Source organism: Rhinoderma darwinii, chromosome 3, assembly GCF_050947455.1.
Source record: "Rhinoderma darwinii isolate aRhiDar2 chromosome 3, aRhiDar2.hap1, whole genome shotgun sequence".
Taxonomy (NCBI): Eukaryota; Metazoa; Chordata; class Amphibia; order Anura; family Rhinodermatidae; genus Rhinoderma; species Rhinoderma darwinii.
This window is the reverse complement of record NC_134689.1, coordinates 26,058,098-26,078,254: the sequence shown is the minus strand read 5'-3', so window position 1 is coordinate 26,078,254 and position 20,157 is coordinate 26,058,098.

The window sequence follows — 20,157 nt, the reverse complement described above, 5'->3', positions numbered from 1 at the left end:
ATAAATACTCACCGAGCCCTGTTTCCACAACGAACTGAGGAGTTCCCCCTGCAGGACTTCTCCGGTCTGTGCTGTGTGTGGTTTGATGGCGCTAATGGCAGCTGTCACAGAGTGAATGGTGGAGCAGTGAGCTAATGGCTCACAGCCCCACTATGGTATAAATTCTATCTGTGTTCTGCAGACAGGCCGGATTCACACGAGCGTGTTGGATCCGTGATATACGGTCTGTACAGTATGTCGGCCACATTTCCTGGACCGAACACACTGCAGGGAGCCGGGCTCCTAGCATCATAGTTATCTATGACGGTAGGAGTCCCTGTCTCGCTGCGGGAAAAACTGTCCCGTACTGTAAGGCTATGTTCACACGGAGTATTTTGGGGGAGGAATATCTGCCTCAAAGCTCCAAACGGAATTTTGAGGCAGATATTCCTCCCCCAAAATACTCCGTGTGAATAGCAATTATCGCGCCGTTTTTCGCCCGCGGCCATTGAGCGCCGCGGGCATAAAACACGCTTTCTCCTGCCTCCCATTGAAGTCAATGGGAGGTCGGAGTCGGAAGCGCCCGAAGATAGGGCATGTCGCTTCTTTTTCCCGCGAGGCAGTTTTACCGTTCTCGGGCCGTTTGGAGCTTTGCCGGACAACTGTCCTGTACTGTAATCATGTTTTCAGTACGGGACAGTAGTTCCGCTGGGAGGCAGGGACACCTAGCGTCGTAGATAACTATGACGCTAGGAGCCTGGCTCCCTGCACTGTGGTCGGTCCGGGAAATGCGGCCGACATACAGACCGTATATCACGGACTGAACACGCTCGTGTGAATTCGGCCTTAAGGTGGAGACATGCAACAGGCCTCCCGAGACAGCAGGACATTGTGCGGTAGAATCTGGGACAGTTGGGAGATGTGTGCAGCTGCTGCTGATGTGATTAGCCCACAGAGCATTATCTAGACTGTGTATCCACTTCTCCGCTGAGCACAGGACTAGGTATGTGCAGGTTTGTAACCTTTGAATGTAAACTAGAGTGTTCTCATTCACTGACAGCAAATAAATATATTGATAATTGTGAGAAATTCAAACACAAAGGGAGCAATTTATTATTACTGGCATTTCATATTTCAGTCTTAGGCTATGTTCACACAAGGTATTTTGCCGAGTTTTTTGACGCGGAAACCGCGTCGCAAAACTCGGCAAAAACGGCCCGAGAACGCCTCCCATTGATTTCAATGGGAGGCGTCGGCGTCTTTTTCCCGCGAGCAGTAAAACTGCCTCGCGGGAAAAAGAAGCGACATGCCCTATCTTCGGGCGCTTCCGCCTCTGACCTCCCATTGACTTCAATGGGAGGCAGGAGAAAGCGTATTTCTCGCTGTTTTATGCCCGCGGCGCTCAATGGCCGCGGGCGAAAAACGGCGCGATAATCGCCGCGAAAATCGGCGTGCAGGGAGAGGAATATCTGCCTCAAAGTTCCAAACGGAATTTAGAGGCAGATATTCCTCCCCCAAAATACTCCGTGTGAACATAGCCTTAAAGTCTAGCTAAACGTTTGACAAACTTCTGACATGTCATAGTGACATGTCAGATGTTTGGATTGGTGGGGTTCCGAGCAATGAGACCCCCACCAATCGCTAGAATGAAGCAGCTGAAGAGTTCAGCCGCTTTGTGTCTGTTCTGCTTTTTCCGGAAAGCCGATGTATCGGAGTATGGGCTCATAGACTTTCAATTGAGTCCGTACACGATACCGAACAGACACGAAGCGGCTGAGCACTCACACGAGCGCTTAAGCTGCTTAGTTCTAGCGATTGGAGGGGGTCTCAGTGCTCGGACCCCCACCAATCCAAACTTCTGACATGTCACTATGACATGTCAGAAGTTTGTCAAATGTTTAGCTACACTTTAATCTAAAGAAAGTTCGAGTAAGATACAAATAATTTATGAAGGGGCGCACACCTCTTAGGAAATTAGGCACATCCCTAGCCGTCCATGTGCCTGTCCACCCTCCCTAAGCCCCGTCCACCTTTTTAAAAGTGTCATCAAACATTTTCTACATTTTTTCACAAAAAGCAAGTTTTTGTGCCAATTGCACATTTTTCCTACCAGGAAACTGGCGTAGAGGGCTTCATAAATTCCCCTCAAAGTAAATTAGAAAGTTGAATACGTTTTATTTACACTGTGACCTCTAAGTTAGAGTGGTGTTTCCCAACCAGGGCTCTCTGGAACCACGGGGTTCCTTCAAAACTGGTTGGGGCTTCCCCAGAAGACAGCAAGTGTTGTCACTTTTAAGTAGGGTTGGGATAGTTGTGTTGGTTCCCCAGATTTTTTTCAGGGGTTCCACAATAATAAAAAGGTTGGGAGTTACTAAGTTAATGCCTGTTCACATCTGCGTTCGAGTTTCCGTTGTTCTGCTACATCAGACGAGCAGAACCACGAAAATCCAGGAAGCGCCAGTCCTTTTGAACGACAGGGACAACCGGCGCCCTACTGTATCCATTGACTTTAATGGGTTCCGTTGGGGTTTCCGTTGCTTTACTCTTAAACAATAGCGTGGCATGCTGTGCTATTGTTTTTGGTATTTTTGGCGGGAACTGCCACAGAGGCTCTAATGGAGCCTCCAAACCGGATGTGAACAAGCTCTAATGGTCAGGTCTTATATACGTTGTCCAAGAGGGGGACTATACATTAAAATCATTTATCATTCCTTAGAAAATGTCTCAACAATGTATTGCAGGATCTGAGGTCCCCCGTATGCAAACATGGCTGACCTAACAACTACATTCCTGAGACATTTTCTAATACTGGGGACTGATTTTACAGTTCTCATCCATCCCAATGTGTATATCGGCATCCAATGCCATTCTGGTACTTTAAATGCCCAGTTCATCTTTTATTAGATCCCCAAGCCAGAGCTGCTGCTTGAAGCGCTTGGACCTATGTGCAGAAAGTATATCTGACGCTACCACCCAACTGCCCACAACTTCATATGTCATTGTAAAGAATTAAATTCTATATGTGGTAGAGAAAGTAAATGTTTACAGTGAGATTGTTCTGTCTAGGGTGATCAGATCAATGTGAAATTATCATGTTATATGTCTATACTGCCTCCACTGGGCATGGTTGGTAATGCAACCATTGTAGATCTGCTATTGCCCTAAGCCTATGGCATATATTTCATTAAATATATATATACAATGTAAGGTATGCCCATGTGACACATCTTGACCCGTCCCGATACGACTACCTATCCATTCCGAAAGACTATGCCGTTCATTTCCTGTAAAAACGCTTTCATCTTAATATTATGTCACAAACATGGGAGGAATTTGTTTGAAGCTGCAAGAAACAGACTCTGGAAAAGATTAGGAAATTCTTATTTTGTTCTCTCAGGACATTAATGTCTGATGACTTTGATATGAGTTATCAGATAGGCCGCGCACCTGGTGGGTGTTGCTGGAACATTGTGAAACTTCTAAGATATGTATGCACATGTGGTCGTCGAAGACAATATTACCACAGGCTGAAAGAATGGGGTGAGGATCATAAGGCATGCTGAGAGGTTTACTTCAGGGACAGCGGGAGATCAATGTGTTTGATAAAATATGTATGAGGTGTTTCCCTTAAATCGTACCGCTGTGATCTCATTAACTAATGTTTATTACAGGTGGACTCACTTTGAATGGGAAACCCTACTAAAACATCAGGGTTTTTATAGGGAGTTTTTCAATCAGATTTTCAGTTTGCTAGTCCACACCCTGATAGGTTTCCAGAGAAGACCTTACTCCATCTCCTTGCTCTTTCAGATATTACATGACCTCATCTATGTTACTCAAGTGCTGATAATGCATATTACTGATATACCAACAGTACCTCCGCCATAGTACTTGGGGCGGGGTGTTACACTATAAGCAGATCACAGGTTGTCCTGGTGCTGGGTATCCGGGCAAACAGCTGTAATAAATTCCCCTAGGGTAAATTAAGCTGTCCGTGTAATGCATTTACATTCTAGGTCCTCCAGAGGACAAGACTCTCTTCATAGCCGCTCTCCACGCTGGCTAATTGATGAGGATCCTGATCCGTGGACTTCCCTTTTATTAACTTAGATTAATAGTATAAGTATATCTATCTATCTATCTATCTATCTATCTATCTATCTATCTATCTATCTATCTATCTATCTATCTATCTATCTATCTATCTATCTATCTATCTATCTATCTATCTATCTATCTATCTATCTATCTATCTATCTATCTATCTATCTATCTATCTATCTATCTATCTATCTATCTATCTATCTATCTATCTATCTATCTATCTATCTATCTCTGTAGCGTTTTAAAGAGGCTCTGCCACCACATTATAAGTGCCCTCTCTTGTAAGTAATGTGATCGGAGCTCTAATGCAGATTACAGCAGTGTATTTTTATTTAGAAAAACAATCATTTTTGAGTTATGACCTATTTTAGCTTTATGCTAATGAGTTTCTTAATGCCCAACTGGGCGTGTTTTACTTTTTGACCAAGTGGGCGTTGTGGAGAGAAGTGTATGACGCTGACCAATCAGTGACCAATCAGCGTCATACACTTCTCTCCATTCATTTACACTGCAATAGTATTCTTACTAGAGCACTATATGCAGCCATATTGTAATGGCAGGAAGGAGGTGAAGGGAAAGTGAGCCCTAATCTACCCACAGCCCTGTCCCTGCCTACTTGCAACGACCCGCCCTAGGCGACGGGGTACAACTTGGCGGCGGTCCCTACGCTGTCTAAGTGCAAGGGAGTACAAACAGGGAACACGCAAGGGAAGGGGCAGTAGCCCACGGAACGCCGCGAGGAAACGGAGCGGTGAATGAGTCAGTCAGGATCAGGATGTAGTGGAGTATACCAACGAGAGCACGGAGCAGGAAGCAAGCCAGGGGCAAAGCGAAGCAGGATAAGCGGAACTGAAGCAATGCAGAAGCACGGCAGAAGCAGGCTGGAGCAAGGCAGCAGTGGGGCCAGGAATCCAAGAAGAATAACAAGCAAGGAGGAAGAGAAAACAGCAGGTATAAATGGACAGGGGGCGGAGCTAACTAATACTGACCAGGCCGCGATAGGCTCTCCCACTCCTGAGCCTGCCACCCTGGTTGGTGGGAGCCGGTGTCAGTCTAAGAGGTCTGGCCTCAGGTGTCGACTGATTAATCCCGGAAGTATACACAGACGTAGTACCTGGCAGATCCTTTACAGTACTCCCCCTTTTATGAGGGGCCACCGGACCCTTACTAAGAGGACCCGGTTTAGTGGGGAAGAGAAGGTGGAACCTCCTGATCAATACCCCAGCGTGAACATCACGAGCAGGTACCCAAGTCCTCTCCTCCGGCCCGTATCCTCTCCAATGGACCAGGTACTGGAGGGAGCCCTGGATCATCCTACTGTCCATAATCTTGGCCACCTCGAATTCCACCCCCTCAGGGGTGAGAACGGGAACAGGAGGTTTCCTCGAGGGGGACCAGGACGGGGAGCAGCGTTTAAGGAGGGAGGCATGGAAGACGTCATGTATGCGAAAGGATGGGGGCAGCTCCAGACGGAAGGATACAGGGTTGAGGACTTCAATGACCTTATAAGGCCCAATAAATCGGGGAGCAAACTTCCTGGACGGGACCTTAAGGCGCAAGTTCCTGGACGACAACCAGACCAGATCCCCGACGACAAACCGGGGGTTAGCAGAACGTCTACTATCAGCCTGAATCTTTTGTACGCTCTGGGACGCCTCTAGGTTCTTCTGAACCTGGGCCCAGACTGTGCACAGTTCCCGATGAACGTCCTCTACCTCGGGATTATTGGAACAACAAGGAGAAACGGAGGAGAACCTTGGGTTATACCCGAAATTACAGAAAAACGGGCAGACCCCTGACGAGTTACTGACCCGGTTATTCAGGGAAAATTCGGCGAGGGGAAGGAATGAGACCCAATCAAATTGACAGTCAGAGATGAAACACCTTAAATATTGTTCCAGGGATTGGTTAGTCCTTTCCGTTTGGCCATTAGTTTCGGGATGGAAGGCGGAGGAGAAGGACAGATCAATTTCCAACTTTTTACAAAAAGCTCTCCAAAATAAGGAAACAAATTGTACCCCTCTGTCAGAAACGATATTGACTGGGGCCCCATGGAGACGCAGAATGTGTTTAACAAACAAAGAAGCTAACGTCTTGGCGTTAGGTAGTTTCTTAAGGGGCACAAAGTGGCACATCTTGCTGAAGCGGTCTACTACCACCCACACCACCGACTTGCCCTGAGATGGGGGCAAATCGGTGATAAAATCCATGGAGATATGGGTCCAAGGTCTCTGGGGAATGGGCAAGGAACGTAGTAAGCCCGCAGGTCGGGACCTAGGGGTTTTGGACCTAGCGCAAACCTCACAAGCGGCGACGTAAGCCCTAACGTCTTTAGGCAACCCAGGCCACCAATAGTTTCTGGTAATGAGGTGTTTGGTGCCCAAGATGCCAGGATGACCAGATAGAGCGGAGTCATGGTTTTCCCTGAGTACCCTTAGCCGGTATTGCAGGGGAACAAACAGTTTGTCCCCAGGGACGTTCCCGGCAGCTGAACCCTGATCAGCCGCAATATCAGAAGCTAAATCAGAATCCGTGGCAGAAACAATTATACCAGGGGGTAAAATACAAGCAGGATCCTTCTCGGAAGGAGGATTGGCCATGAAACTACGTGACAGGGCATCAGCCTTAATATTCTTGGACCCAGCCCTATAGGTAACCAAGAAATTAAATCTGGTAAAGAATAGTGCCCAACGAGCTTGTCTAGGATTAAGCCTCCGTGCAGATTCTAGGAAAACCAGATTCTTGTGGTCAGTAAGGACCGTTACCTGGTGTCTGGCCCCCTCCAGGAAGTGACGCCACTCTTCAAAAGCCCATTTAATGGCTAAAAGTTCACGGTTGCCAATATCATAGTTACTCTCCGTGGGCGAAAACTTCCTAGAGAAGTAAGCACAGGGGCGGAGATGGGTGAGGGACCTGGTACCCTGGGACAAGATGGCCCCCACTCCCACCTCGGATGCATCAACCTCCACAATAAATGGCTCCCTTTGGTTGGGCTGAACCAGCACGGGGGCCGAGATAAAGCACTTCTTGAGGGTCTCAAAAGCCTGGACGGCCTCAGGGGGCCAATGGAGGACATCAGCACCCTTGCGAGTAAGGTCCGTAAGAGGCTTAGCGACGACCGAGAAGTTGGCAATAAATCTCCTGTAATAGTTAGCGAACCCCAAAAAACACTGTAGCGCCTTCAGGGAGGCAGGTTGGACCCATTCCGCCACAGCCTGAACCTTGGCAGGGTCCATGCGGAATTCATGAGGAGTGAGGATTTGACCTAAAAATGGTATCTCCTGTACCCCAAACACACATTTTTCGGTCTTCACAAACAGATTATTTTCCCGGAGGACCTGGAGGACCTTCCTGACATGCTCCACGTGGGAGGACCAGTCCTTGGAAAACACCAGTATGTCATCAAGGTACACTACAAGAAAATTACCCAGGTAATCTCTCAGAATTTCATTATTAAAATTCTGGAAGACGGCAGGGGCATTACACAACCCAAAGGGCATGACCAGGTATTCGAAATGACCTTCGGGTGTGTTGAACGCAGTTTTCCACTCATCCCCCTCTTTGATGCGGATAAGGTTATATGCCCCCCGTAGATCGAACTTAGAAAACCATTGGGCCCCCTGAACCTGATTAAAAAGATCCGGAATTAAAGGAAGGGGATACTGGTTCCTTACGGTGACCTTATTCAAGTTACGATAGTCAATGCACGGCCTAAGACTACCATCCTTCTTCCCCACGAAGAAGAAGCCAGCACCTACAGGAGAAGTCGAGGGGCGAATGAAACCCTTGGCCAAGCATTCCTGGATATACTCTCTCATGGCTTCACGTTCAGGACATGAAAGATTAAATATCCTACCTTTAGGAAGCTTAGCACCAGGTACCAAATCGATGGCGCAATCGTAATCTCTATGAGGGGGCAACACCTCGGAGGCCTCCTTAGAAAACACATCAGCGAAGTCCTGAACAAACTCAGGTAGCGTGTTTACCTCCTCAGGGGGAGAAATAGAGTTAACAGAAAGACATGACATAAGACATTCACTACCCCATTTGGTGAGATCCCCAGTATTCCAATCAAACGTGGGATTATGCAACTGCAACCAGGGAAGACCTAATACCAGATCGGACGATAATCCCTGCATCACCAGTACAGAGCACTGCTCCAAATGCATGGAGCCAACCAGGAGTTCAAAAACAGGAGTATGCTGAGTAAAATAACCATTAGCAAGAGGAGTGGAGTCGATACCCACTACCGGGACAGGTTTAGGAAAATCAATCAAGGGCATAGCAAGAGACATAGCAAATTCCACAGACATGATATTAGCAGACGACCCTGAATCCACGAAGGCACTGCCGGTAGCAGACCTACCACCAAAAGAGACCTGAAAGGGAAGCAAAATTTTATTGCGTTTCATATTAACGGGAAATACCTGTGCGCCCAAGTGACCTCCCCGATGATCACTTAGGCGCGGAAGTTTTCCGGCTGTTTATTCTTGCGCCTGGGACAGGTATTCAGTAGATGCTTGTCGTCCCCACAATAGAAGCAGAGACCATTCTTCCTGCGGAATTCTCTACGTTGTCGAGGGGACATGGAGGCCCCGAGTTGCATAGGTACCTCCGAGTCCTCCGTGGAAGAGCGAGGAGACGGGACCTCGGGGGGAATCGCAGGGAAGTCAGAGGGGAACACATTGAAACGTTCAAGCTGACGTTCCCTGAGACGTCGGTCAAGTCGTACTGCTAGGGCCGTAACCTGGTCTAGGGAGTCAGAAGAGGGGTAGCTAACTAGCAGATCCTTCAGGGCGTCAGATAATCCTAACCTAAACTGGCACCTTAGGGCCGGGTCGTTCCACCGAGAAGCTACGCACCACTTTCTAAAATCAGAACAGTATTCCTCAACAGGTCTCCTACCCTGACGTAAGGTCACCAGCTGACTCTCGGCTAAGGCAGTCCTGTTAGTCTCGTCGTAAATGAGTCCGAGAGCAGAAAAGAAACGATCAACGGAGGAAAGTTCAGGGGCGTCAGGAGCCAAGGAGAAGGCCCACTCTTGGGGCCCTTCCTGGAGTCGGGATATAATGATACCCACCCGCTGGTTCTCGGAACCTGAGGAGTGAGGTTTTAGGTGGAAATAAAGTCTGCAACTCTCCCGGAAGGAGAGAAAAGTCTTACGGTCCCCTGAGAACCGGTCAGGTAACTTGAGGTCGGGTTCTAGAGGTGAGGGGCTTGTTATTATGTAATGGCAGGAAGGAGGTGAAGGGAAAGTGAGCCCTAATCTACCCACCGCCCTGTCCCTGCCTACTTGCAACGACCCGCCCTAGGCGACGGGGTACAACTTGGCGGCGGTCCCTACGCTGTCTAAGTGCAAGGGAGTACAAACAGGGAACACGCAAGGGAAGGGGCAGTAGCCCACGGAACGCCGCGAGGAAACGGAGCGGTGAATGAGTCAGTCAGGATCAGGATGTAGTGGAGTATACCAACGAGAGCACGGAGCAGGAAGCAAGCCAGGGGCAAAGCGAAGCAGGATAAGCGGAACTGAAGCAATGCAGAAGCACGGCAGAAGCAGGCTGGAGCAAGGCAGCAGTGGGGCCAGGAATCCAAGAAGAATAACAAGCAAGGAGGAAGAGAAAACAGCAGGTATAAATGGACAGGGGGCGGAGCTAACTAAGACTGACCAGGCCGCGATAGGCTCTCCCACTCCTGAGCCTGCCACCCTGGTTGGTGGGAGCCGGTGTCAGTCTAAGAGGTCTGGCCTCAGGTGTCGACTGATTAATCCCGGAAGTATACACAGACGTAGTACCTGGCAGATCCTTTACACATATACACACAAACTAACGCTACTCAAGTGTCTTGACAGTGAATATACCGTCAGTAGTCTCAATGTAAATAACAGCTTACAGCATAATCTCGCGAGACTACGCCTGCTCTGCTGTAAATCAACCACAAACGCTACAGAAGTATCAGGATTCTGAATACACATCCCATCCTGGCTGGAGGTAATGTATATTCAATGTCAGGACACTTAAGTAGTGTTAGTTTGTGTGTATGTGGCTGCACATAGTATTCTAGTAAGATCACTGTGTGCTGCGTAAATGAATGGAGAGAAGTGTATGACGCTGATTGGTTACTGATTGGTCAGCATCATACACTTCTCTCCACTATGTCTTGTCCAAAGCTATCAACCCCATCCTACTGGGATTACCATGGCTTTGCCAACATGCGCCTGTCCTTGATTGGAAATTCGGAGAGGTTCTGCAATGGGGTCCCCGATGTCTGGACCGCTACCTGTCTCAGGTTCGTTCTGTTTTTTCTACACTGCCTCAGTTTCTCTCTGGATCCACAATATGCCAGCTACGCAGATATCTTCAGCAAGAAGGAGGCAGAGGTTCCTCCTCCTCATCATCCATATGACTGTCCTATAGAGTTGCTTCCTGAAAACTCTCTCCCTCGTGGACGGGTCTACCCGCTTTTCTTGCCTGAAACCCAGGCCATGTTAGAGTATGTCAAGGAGTACCTGGTGAGGGGGTTCATCAGGAAGTCTACTTCACCAGCCGGAGCTGGATTCTTCTTCGTGGAGAAAAAGGATGGGTCACTCCGAAAAATGCATCGACTGCCGTGGATTGAACCGCTTACCTCTGAGCTCTTCGACAGGAGCTTCGTGGAGCTAAGGTGTTCACTAAGTTGGATCTATGTGGGGCCTATAACTTGTTTCGTATAAGTAAGGGTGACGAATGGAAAACCGCATTTAACATCGGGACGGTCACTACGAGTATCTTGTCATGCCCTTTGGAATGTGTAACGGTCCATCGATGTTCCAGGAGTTCGTGTACGACGTATTCCATGATCTTCTGTATGTCTGGGTGGTGGTATATCTAGACGACATCTTCATTCTACTCACCCAATCTGACGACGCATTGGAAGTATGTAGGCCAAGTCTTGTTGTGGCTAAGGGGGAATAAATTATACGCAAAACTGGAGAAGTGCATTTTTGAAAAGAGCTCCTTGCCCTTCCTGGGCTATATTGTCTCTAATCGTGGTCATCAAATAGACCCAGAGAAATTGAAGGCCGTCTTGGAGTGGCCACGTCCTCAGGGTCTCCGAGCTATACAAAGATTTCTTGGATTCGCTAATTTCTATCGTCAGTTCATTCCAAATTTCTCGTCCCTTACTGCTCCCATCTCAGCTCTTACCAAAAAGGGACTCTCCAACCTCAAGAACGCCTTCTTGTCTGCTTCTGTTCTTCGTTATCCTGATGCTACTCAGCAGTTTTCCATGGAGGTTGATGCCTCTTCCAATGGTGCTGGAGCACTCCTGTTTCAAAAGAATTCTAAGGGTAAGGCAGTATCTTGCGGATTCTTCTCACTCTTCTCTTTTGCTGAGTGTAAAGGGAAGTGTATCCCCCCTTTCATGGAGATGGGGGGGGGGGGGTATATATATATATATATATATATATATATGTGGGTATGTCTTAATGTCCCATGAGCCAGGACTGTAGAAACTGAGGCCTAGCCATGGGAACATACTCATAACAGGACAGTGACAATTAGTCACCCTAACCGCGCGCGCCACACACTCTGCCCAGCCTCTTGCTTAACTTCACAAAGCTCCTAGCGTTGTCCTGTCTTGCCTCCCCTTCACAGACCCGACGCTCTGTGTAGACGTGTCCTCATCATGATGCATGACACTGAGAGTACCGTCACCATGACGATGACGTTCTTGTGGCTCAGAAGCCATATTCCCGAGCTGTGTCCAATCCCCCTAACACCCAGAAACTAGTCTCAGTTTATGGGAACTCCTTATGATCTACACATTAGGAATTACCAAAAAGTATTACGGAGGTGTCACCATGGTAACAACTCCAATTAAAACCTCATTTTAATTTGTCATGATGGTATAATATATTATCAAGTTATATATAATCAAGACTAGAGAGCAAAATTATATATATGAACCAAATTATATATATGAATCTCACAACTATTGTTGGTGCTGTTGAGGCTGTTGCATGGCTAAAATTTTCGCCTACATGCTTAGTTCAATCAGCTACCAACTTCCTGGCTGCTTGAATCGAACCAGATAACCCTGGACCCAGGGCTGGCCTTTCACAACTGAAGGAAACGCCCTGATGCCCTGGGCACCCACAGTTTGCACCCTGATCCCACAATTTGTGTCCAAATCTTTGGGAAGACAACTGCACAGATTGCAGCTAAATCCCCTAGTTTAATATTTGGGCAGAGTTATATGGGCACTTTATTGTATGTCCGGGTTATATGGGCACTTTATATGTCTATAGAAGGTTCTGTACAGGGCACCAACGAACCTAAGGCTGGCCTTCCCTGGACCCTTACCACCTCGTTGTCCCATATTAGCACTTTGGGCTTTTATACCTATTATCATCTTCAGAGCTGCATTCAGAAGTATCTGGGCCCCATACAGACAAAAGATCAGGGTCCCTTGGGCTCCATCCTCTATTTTTGACCCAACATAAAGACTGTATTTTTTCCCACATACATTGGCCCATGGATTTTGCAAACTGTGGGTTTCATACCATATATTTGTTAGGTCACTGGTGAAGGGGGTAACAGAAGACTAATTGCGAATTGTGCAAGAACAGTTACATAAGAAAAATTGGCCCTATTTTTGCACATTACCCTACTAAAAAAGGCCATTTTAGGTGAGATTTGACAGGTAAGGATGGGTCCCTCTTTGGACTGGGTTCATGACAGCAGTACCAGCTATACTGCCTGGATGGTGTCCTTGGTCACCTTCTCTGGTGGACCTTCTATGTTTTATCATTTCTGAAGTATTTAAATTTCAGCCCTCCATGGTTTTTGTATACTTACAATATTCTAAACTAGATTTTCTGGTGACTTTTCAACATTATGGCCTCTCCGCCTCAATTACTTCTTAATGGCAATGTGAGCAATCTGCTTATTTTTCCCTTCAGTCTCTGGTGACGTAACAGAACAAAGCTGCTTTTGAACTCTTAATGTAACCTACATCTCTTACTTAGAAGAAAAATTAACGCCAGTTTAATATTTTATAACACATGGAAAGTTGAGTTCAGTGAACTGGAGATCTGTCCCAACTTAATGTTAATTTCTTGCCAAGGGGAAATAAATGTTATGGCAGATTAAATTCTACCAGACTTTGTTAGAATTCACAACCATGAGTCATCTTGGAAATAATTCAAATATTTTTTTTAATTTACAGGAAGCTGAACACTTTTAATGTACTGCTGAAACAAACAAATGCATTGACAATTACTATTCTTTTGCCCATAGAAAATTATGGATTATGCCATGGATTTTCAAACACAGATGCAGGCCTTTCATTACTATGGACCCTGGGATTTGTGGGCTCATAGCATTGAACTGATTCCCATACAGTTGGAAAGGAGTGATTTGGTACTTGTTGCCACTTAAAAACATCTCTCGTACCCATCTCTACCTCACGAATAACACTACTAAAACACTAATGCAGGCCCTAATCATTTCTCACATGGATTACTGTAACTCACTACTACTTGCCATTCCATGTCACAAAATGGCTCCGCTTCAATCCACCATGAAAGCAGCAGCCAGGTTGATCTTTCTGTCTAGTAGTTATACTAACTCTGTTGCTCTATTTCGCTTGTTACACTGGTTACCTGTTTCTTGTAGAACTAAATTCAAACCTCTCTCCTCCTAGTCTACAAAGCTCTCCATAATGCTGCACCATCATATATTTACACTCTCATCTCTAACTAACAACCCCCTTGTACTCTTTGCTCAGTCAATAACCTATGACTCTCCCGTCTGCATGACTTCTCACGTGCTGCACCCATTCTGTGGGACTCACTGCCTCAGACCATCAGACTCGCTCCTAACATTCACAGTTTTAAGTGTGCCTTGAAAAATCATTTCTTCAAAGAGGCCTATGTCACACAATCAGTGACGTAATTATAGGGGTCACAGCGGTCACAATTGCGACCGGGCCCCGAAGTCAGGGGTGCCCGCGGCCCCCTTACCACATCAATGAAAAGTTACTATAGTAACTGGGGCCTATGTAATAACTACACGGGCCCCTGTTACTATAGTAACTGACAGTACTTACCCTCCTCGTTCCTGAGCGCAGCGGAGGTCCTGACGTCACAGCGCTGTGCGCAGCGCATGATGTCACAACTCTATGCACTGCGCACAACATCTCGACCCTGGAAGTTTAATACCACCCTCTGCTGGAACTGATAAGTCGGGGTCTGACTCCCGGGACCCCCGCCAATCAGATGTTTTGAAGGGGGTGCGGCGCTCGTATGAGCACTACTTCCCCTTCATTCCGGTCACTTTCTCACACTACGAATATCCGACATGGACGTGTCAGCGATTCACAGTGTGAGCAAGTAAGGGAAATGCTTTTGCTTGTTCATCGGCTGATCGCTGCCCTGTTTACATAGGGCAGTGATCGGGAACGAGCGTTCGTTCAAATGCTTGTTTTGTCCAATCATTGGCTGTGTAAAAGGGCCTTTAGGCTACTCCAAGATATCTGCAGCACTATACAAAAATCCTGCTTGATGTTAAGAGATATCCTGACCATGACCACCCTATTGGGGCCATGTTGAAGCCACATTGCATTGTGTTTGATTACAGATGGGTCTGAAGCAATGCACTGGCTAAGGACCACAATGGGGTGCATCTCACCATGACACATAAGTTGTTTAATTCTTTAAAATAAGGGTGGTAATAGGGTTTCATTTGCCTTAATATAATGTCTGCCATTTTGGTGCCGATAGGGTTTGTAACTCAGCTTCCCACACATTTTGGGTGAGTGTTCCCTCTATTATTATTAAAAAAAAAAAAAAAAAAGTCTGTTAACAACGCCACTTTGTCTATGAGCTGTGTTTGTTTTGCAGCTCAGCCGCATTCACTTGAATGGGGCTGAGCGGCAATGCTTCACACAGCCAATGGACAAGAGTGGTGCTGTTTCTGAAAAAAAGCAAAAGATTTTTTGTTCTTCTGGATAACTGCTCTTTTTGAACATATTTCTATCACTGGGATGCAAATATTATTCTGTACCCACAACATGAGTTTCCTGCAAATGGTCATACCTTGTGCATGCCTTTTTACAACATAAACAATAAATTTGATGGACGTATTCATTTCATATGTTATTATTTTTATGTTGCAAATGTTTGTAACATGACACTTTAATTATCACTGTGAGACAGTGGTATAATACATCCCATCGAAACAGATGTGATCCTCCAACTGTAGGTGGCCACAACACCATAAATATGTCAGGAAATAAGTAGCCCTGAGCCCGGCACTGTGAAGAATGTTCAGTGATCAAAGCTTCATTCGAGTTGAAACATCTGATAGAGAAGGCAATAATGTCAACTAAAGACTGGAAGTCAAAATATGTTGGGGGATGGCAAGTTTCGGCAGACAAGTCAAGATTACCATTACTTTAGGCTTACAGGAACTATAAGGATATGGCTGCCCAGAAGCTTCCAAGGTTTATTCACTTGGATTCCAGGTGTTAGCAGTCGGATGTAGAAGAGGAAGACCTCCAATTTTGGTCAAAAGTGCCCTAGAATCTCTTTGGGATCCTTTAAACTGTATAATCTCTAGCAAGACCATGGACGGAGATCATTACTCATGGTGACAACTCTGCCCCTTTCACTGATCAGCTGAAATTACAACTGGCAGCAAATCATGAACTACAATTCTACATCTTAATTTTTTCTTTCCAATCTCCAAGACCTTGGACCCAGAGTTGATAAAACTCAAAGGGCAGGAATTGCCAGATGTTACTCTACCCAAAATTGTATGTTCAGTTTTGGATGGAGTTATGTTTTAACTTTAGATTATGGAAAAGGTGATCGGCTATGGATGTTATGTAACAAATTCCATAGATTTTATGTAAGTGGTACAGTGGATAGCATTCTAGTGCCAACATATTTCATAAATCTGTACCCACTTACATCCATCAGTCCCTATCATCAACGGGGCCAACAATTTTCCTTTCTCAGACGCACACACACACGCACACACACACACACACACACACACACACACACACACACACACACACACACACACACACCATGAGAATGAGAGGAAACTGGGTCCAAAATCCCTAAAACATGTGGAGAGTTGTTGCATTGAGCCATGTGGTCTCACTATAATAGCTTGTATGCTACCTTCATATTTGCCTTGTTCTCCTGGTACACAAAGGCATACATACCAAAAAGGCAGCCAGTCCGGCTTTTATGGGCCTACAGATAGGGGCCCACGTCTCAAGTAGGTCTAATCCCCATTCCCAGAGGATGGGATTGCATATAGCTCCTCTTCTTCACAGGTACTTAGCAAATGGGATTTTCCTATTTAATCGACAAGGAATGAAATGGAAAGAGGAAAATAAACAAATATTGGGCCTTCTGTCCTAGGATGGGTCATTGTGGAGTTTTATTTTTGTCATGGGGCTAAATAATAGGGAATGCACACCTCTGGCCGGATTTCCTTGTTGTCCCTCACTCATAAAACGGCTAGCAGGTAGAGCAGGGAGATAAGATTAGTGCAGCTGTTTATTAGGAACGGACTAAGACAGTGTCTTGTAGAAATACCCAATGCACTGAGACATTGTGTGCATCGTGTTTTAGGAGCAGGAAGGATGAAGTGTTCCCTTCAAAGAGTAGCTGTATTCAGTGTGCATGGCGCTGAATACCGGATTTTCTCTAGCAACGGCCAGTAGCTGAGGATAGGGCCAGCAGTTCAGGAACAGTTTTATATTGAAATGAGGCTGAATTGGTTAATAAAGTATATTTTAATATTTCTTGAACTCACTAGACCTATAGATTATTTAAAAAAGAAAGGAATGACACTTACGCTTTAAAAGGTTTTACAGTAACAGTAAGTGACAGTCTATCAGTAGGATGATGTGTGGTTCTTGACTGGATGTTCGACTGCAGGGATAAACAAAGATTACAAGAACAATGGGGCTAAGGTCACCATCCAGGCGCTCGGTAGAGAAAAAAGTGGTGCAGCTGCTATATACCGCTAAGACCCCCACTGATTGGTAAGCCTGGTCTTAGCGATATGTTGTCACTTAGGCTTCGTTCACATCTAAGTCAGGGTTGGCATCTAGAGAAACCTTACGGAAAGGAGATAAATGGAAACCATTAGCAACGGAAGCAATACCATTGAAATCAATGGTAATACAAACGAAAAGCTATGGTTTCCGTTTGGTTTTCGTTTACGGGTTCCCCTGACGGAAAGGTCTGACGGAACCCATGAACGGAAGCACGACGCAGATGTGAACCAAGCCTAACAAGTTATTGAACTGATAATCTTGGTACCTGTGGTAATTAGATGGTTGTTTTTCAATTTCAGAGGGTAACTCTCGCACATTATTACAGACCTCTTTGGCACTGGTGCCTTTATTTACCTATTATACTCATTATATTTTGTAATTTTATACAATATTTCATTATAGCGGTGGGGACAAGCTCTGATAAGAACTCTTTTTCAACGTCTGCTGAGGGCACTTATGTCATAGCCTGCCATCCCAAGAAAATTGAGGCCAAACAGGCACAGTTTTTGTTTCTTACCTTATAGCTGGCAGAATTCACATACTAGGAAGTTACAGAATGTTTTATGTCATAACTTAAATGATTGACAGTAACTCATCGAAAGGAAGTACCAGATATCTGAAGGTCAGTGACACACCAAACATTTCTACCTGTCATATTTTATCTGTTAACAATATTGTATCATAGATAACTGGACTAATAAGTCAATGGGGTCCGTAAATAGCCGTAGATATCTGTCCCCATACCTTTTACATTGGCCCGTGTAAAGGGCCTTTGAATGAGCGCTGATCAACCTGTAATTATCAGCTCTCAATATTTATAGCTTCTCAATGGCATTATTTTAATTGTATGCATCAACAGGCAACTACGGCAGAGGGGACCCAAAATTGCTCCCGCCCCATCATCCTGGGGCAGGATTACCCAGACCTCTTTGATTATTTATTCATGGTTTTATTTTTTTGATTCACCAACAGAGTGAACCTTAAAGTGAATGTCCGACTTTGTACACCATTATTTAGTTAAATAACGACTTCTCAATACTTTTTTTTTACCGGGACCTCATTGGTGATGCCTGAGCCTTACCAGTGACTGTAGTCCTTGCCAAAATTGACTTATTTTAATAAATTAACCCAATTTATGTTAAAATTTGTCTGTTGAATCCAGTACAACATTAAAATAAGCACAAAAGTCGTCAGTTGTGCTATTAAACCAGAGATTAGTGCAACCAGAGAAACTTCTGTGCAGCATATAATCACTTCTATCAAAACTGTCTCCCTAGCTGTGTCTCATCCAAAAACTGGGACGGCATCTCACAGTTTGAGAAGCACTGAGTTAAATGAAAAAATATTAACTGCCCGGAGCCACCACTAGAGGGAGCTTGCAAGCACAGCGCTCAGCTGTTTCCGTCAGGGCAATAGACTTTAAATGGAGCAGCAGCATGCATGCTGGACCGCCGCTCCATTCAAACTCCTCCCAGTCTTAGTCTTGCAATCAGTGGGGGTTCCAGCGGCCGAACCCCCACTGTCCAGAACCCCCACTGTCCAGAACCCCCACTGATCTAGCATTTATCAAATTTCCAGTGGATAGATATTAAATCTTTCTGACGAAATACCCATTTAATTCATTTAGAGGCACACAATTTAGACAGGAATATCAGGCAATCGCTTGGCCAGAGACAGATTTTGTCAATATTCACATTTATTTATTGTGCATTTAATTGAACAAATAAAAGTTACATTTTATATTTCAATTTCCCATCCACCTTCATACTGTGATTTATCCCAATGTTTCCCCAATCACCTATAACCCTATAACAAATATGGTGAGAACTTGTGCATTGCCCTAACTGAAAGTGACACTAGTTGAAACTTGCAAAAAGTTAGTGACTTGACTTCCCTGGCAACAGCAAAATGTTATTAGTCGAGCATTGTTCTGTGTTTGGGGAGGTACAGACTTAGTAATCGGATGGAGAACAACATGTATCAACACAGCAGGAAGCTAAAGATTAATCAGAAAGCTAAACCTGATTCATGTTGATCACCCGCCTATCCTTATTAGTGCCAGCGTGTCTACCTTCATGTGCCGTGGCTTCCCTCTGCCCTTAACACCCAAGTGGCTCTAGGCTAGAACTGTCCTAGTATCAGCAAAATGAATAATATCCCTCATTTACATGTAAGACTTCAGTTTGTAAATCATTTGTTTACCTGGGTGCCAGAAACACGTCTACATATTTACAGGTGTGGGGTAGGGTTCTTGGCATTGGTCGAGGCCCCTAAAAGAGGAATATGAGGACAGGCAAAAGCAAATGTATATTTATGTATATTGCAACATAAAGGTGGGTATTATACCCGCAAGCGTTAATAGACTACTTACAGTATGAATAATGATGAGACACCTACATATATAATGTACATGGCGTAAGAGAATCAGTGTCAGATAACATTGTCCAACATAGAGATTACACAACACACATTATATGAAATACTATTCAAATTGCTTTATGTCATCTGTAATATTAGAAATTCTGATATTCCAGTTTGATATTCTGGATATTTTGTTTTTGGGTCCAACTTTCTGTGCTGATTATCTTTCTTAGGGGTAGGATCTCTGTTTTTCTGGTACAAAACTCACAATCCCCTGCTTCCTTTTGCAAAGCCAGATTTAAAGGATACATTTCTGGACTCCTGCACAGACCACTAGGGGGAGCTTAGGAGTTTACGGCATATTGTGATATTCAGTTCAATGTATACCTTGTATGCAGTACGGTCCTAAACTCCCACTAGTGGTGGCCGCAAAACAGACAGGATTTTATAATTTAAAGGGGTTGTCTACTACCGGGCAACTGATGACCTATCCACCAGATAGGTCATCAGTGCATGATCTGTGAGGGTCTGACACCTGGACCCAGCACCGTTAAGCTGCTCCGGCTGTCTCCAGGCACCGGATGTACATGCTGGAAAGCAGTTGGCTCCGGCCACGGAATAGTGGCCGAGCTGCAGTACTGCAGCCCTGCTCCT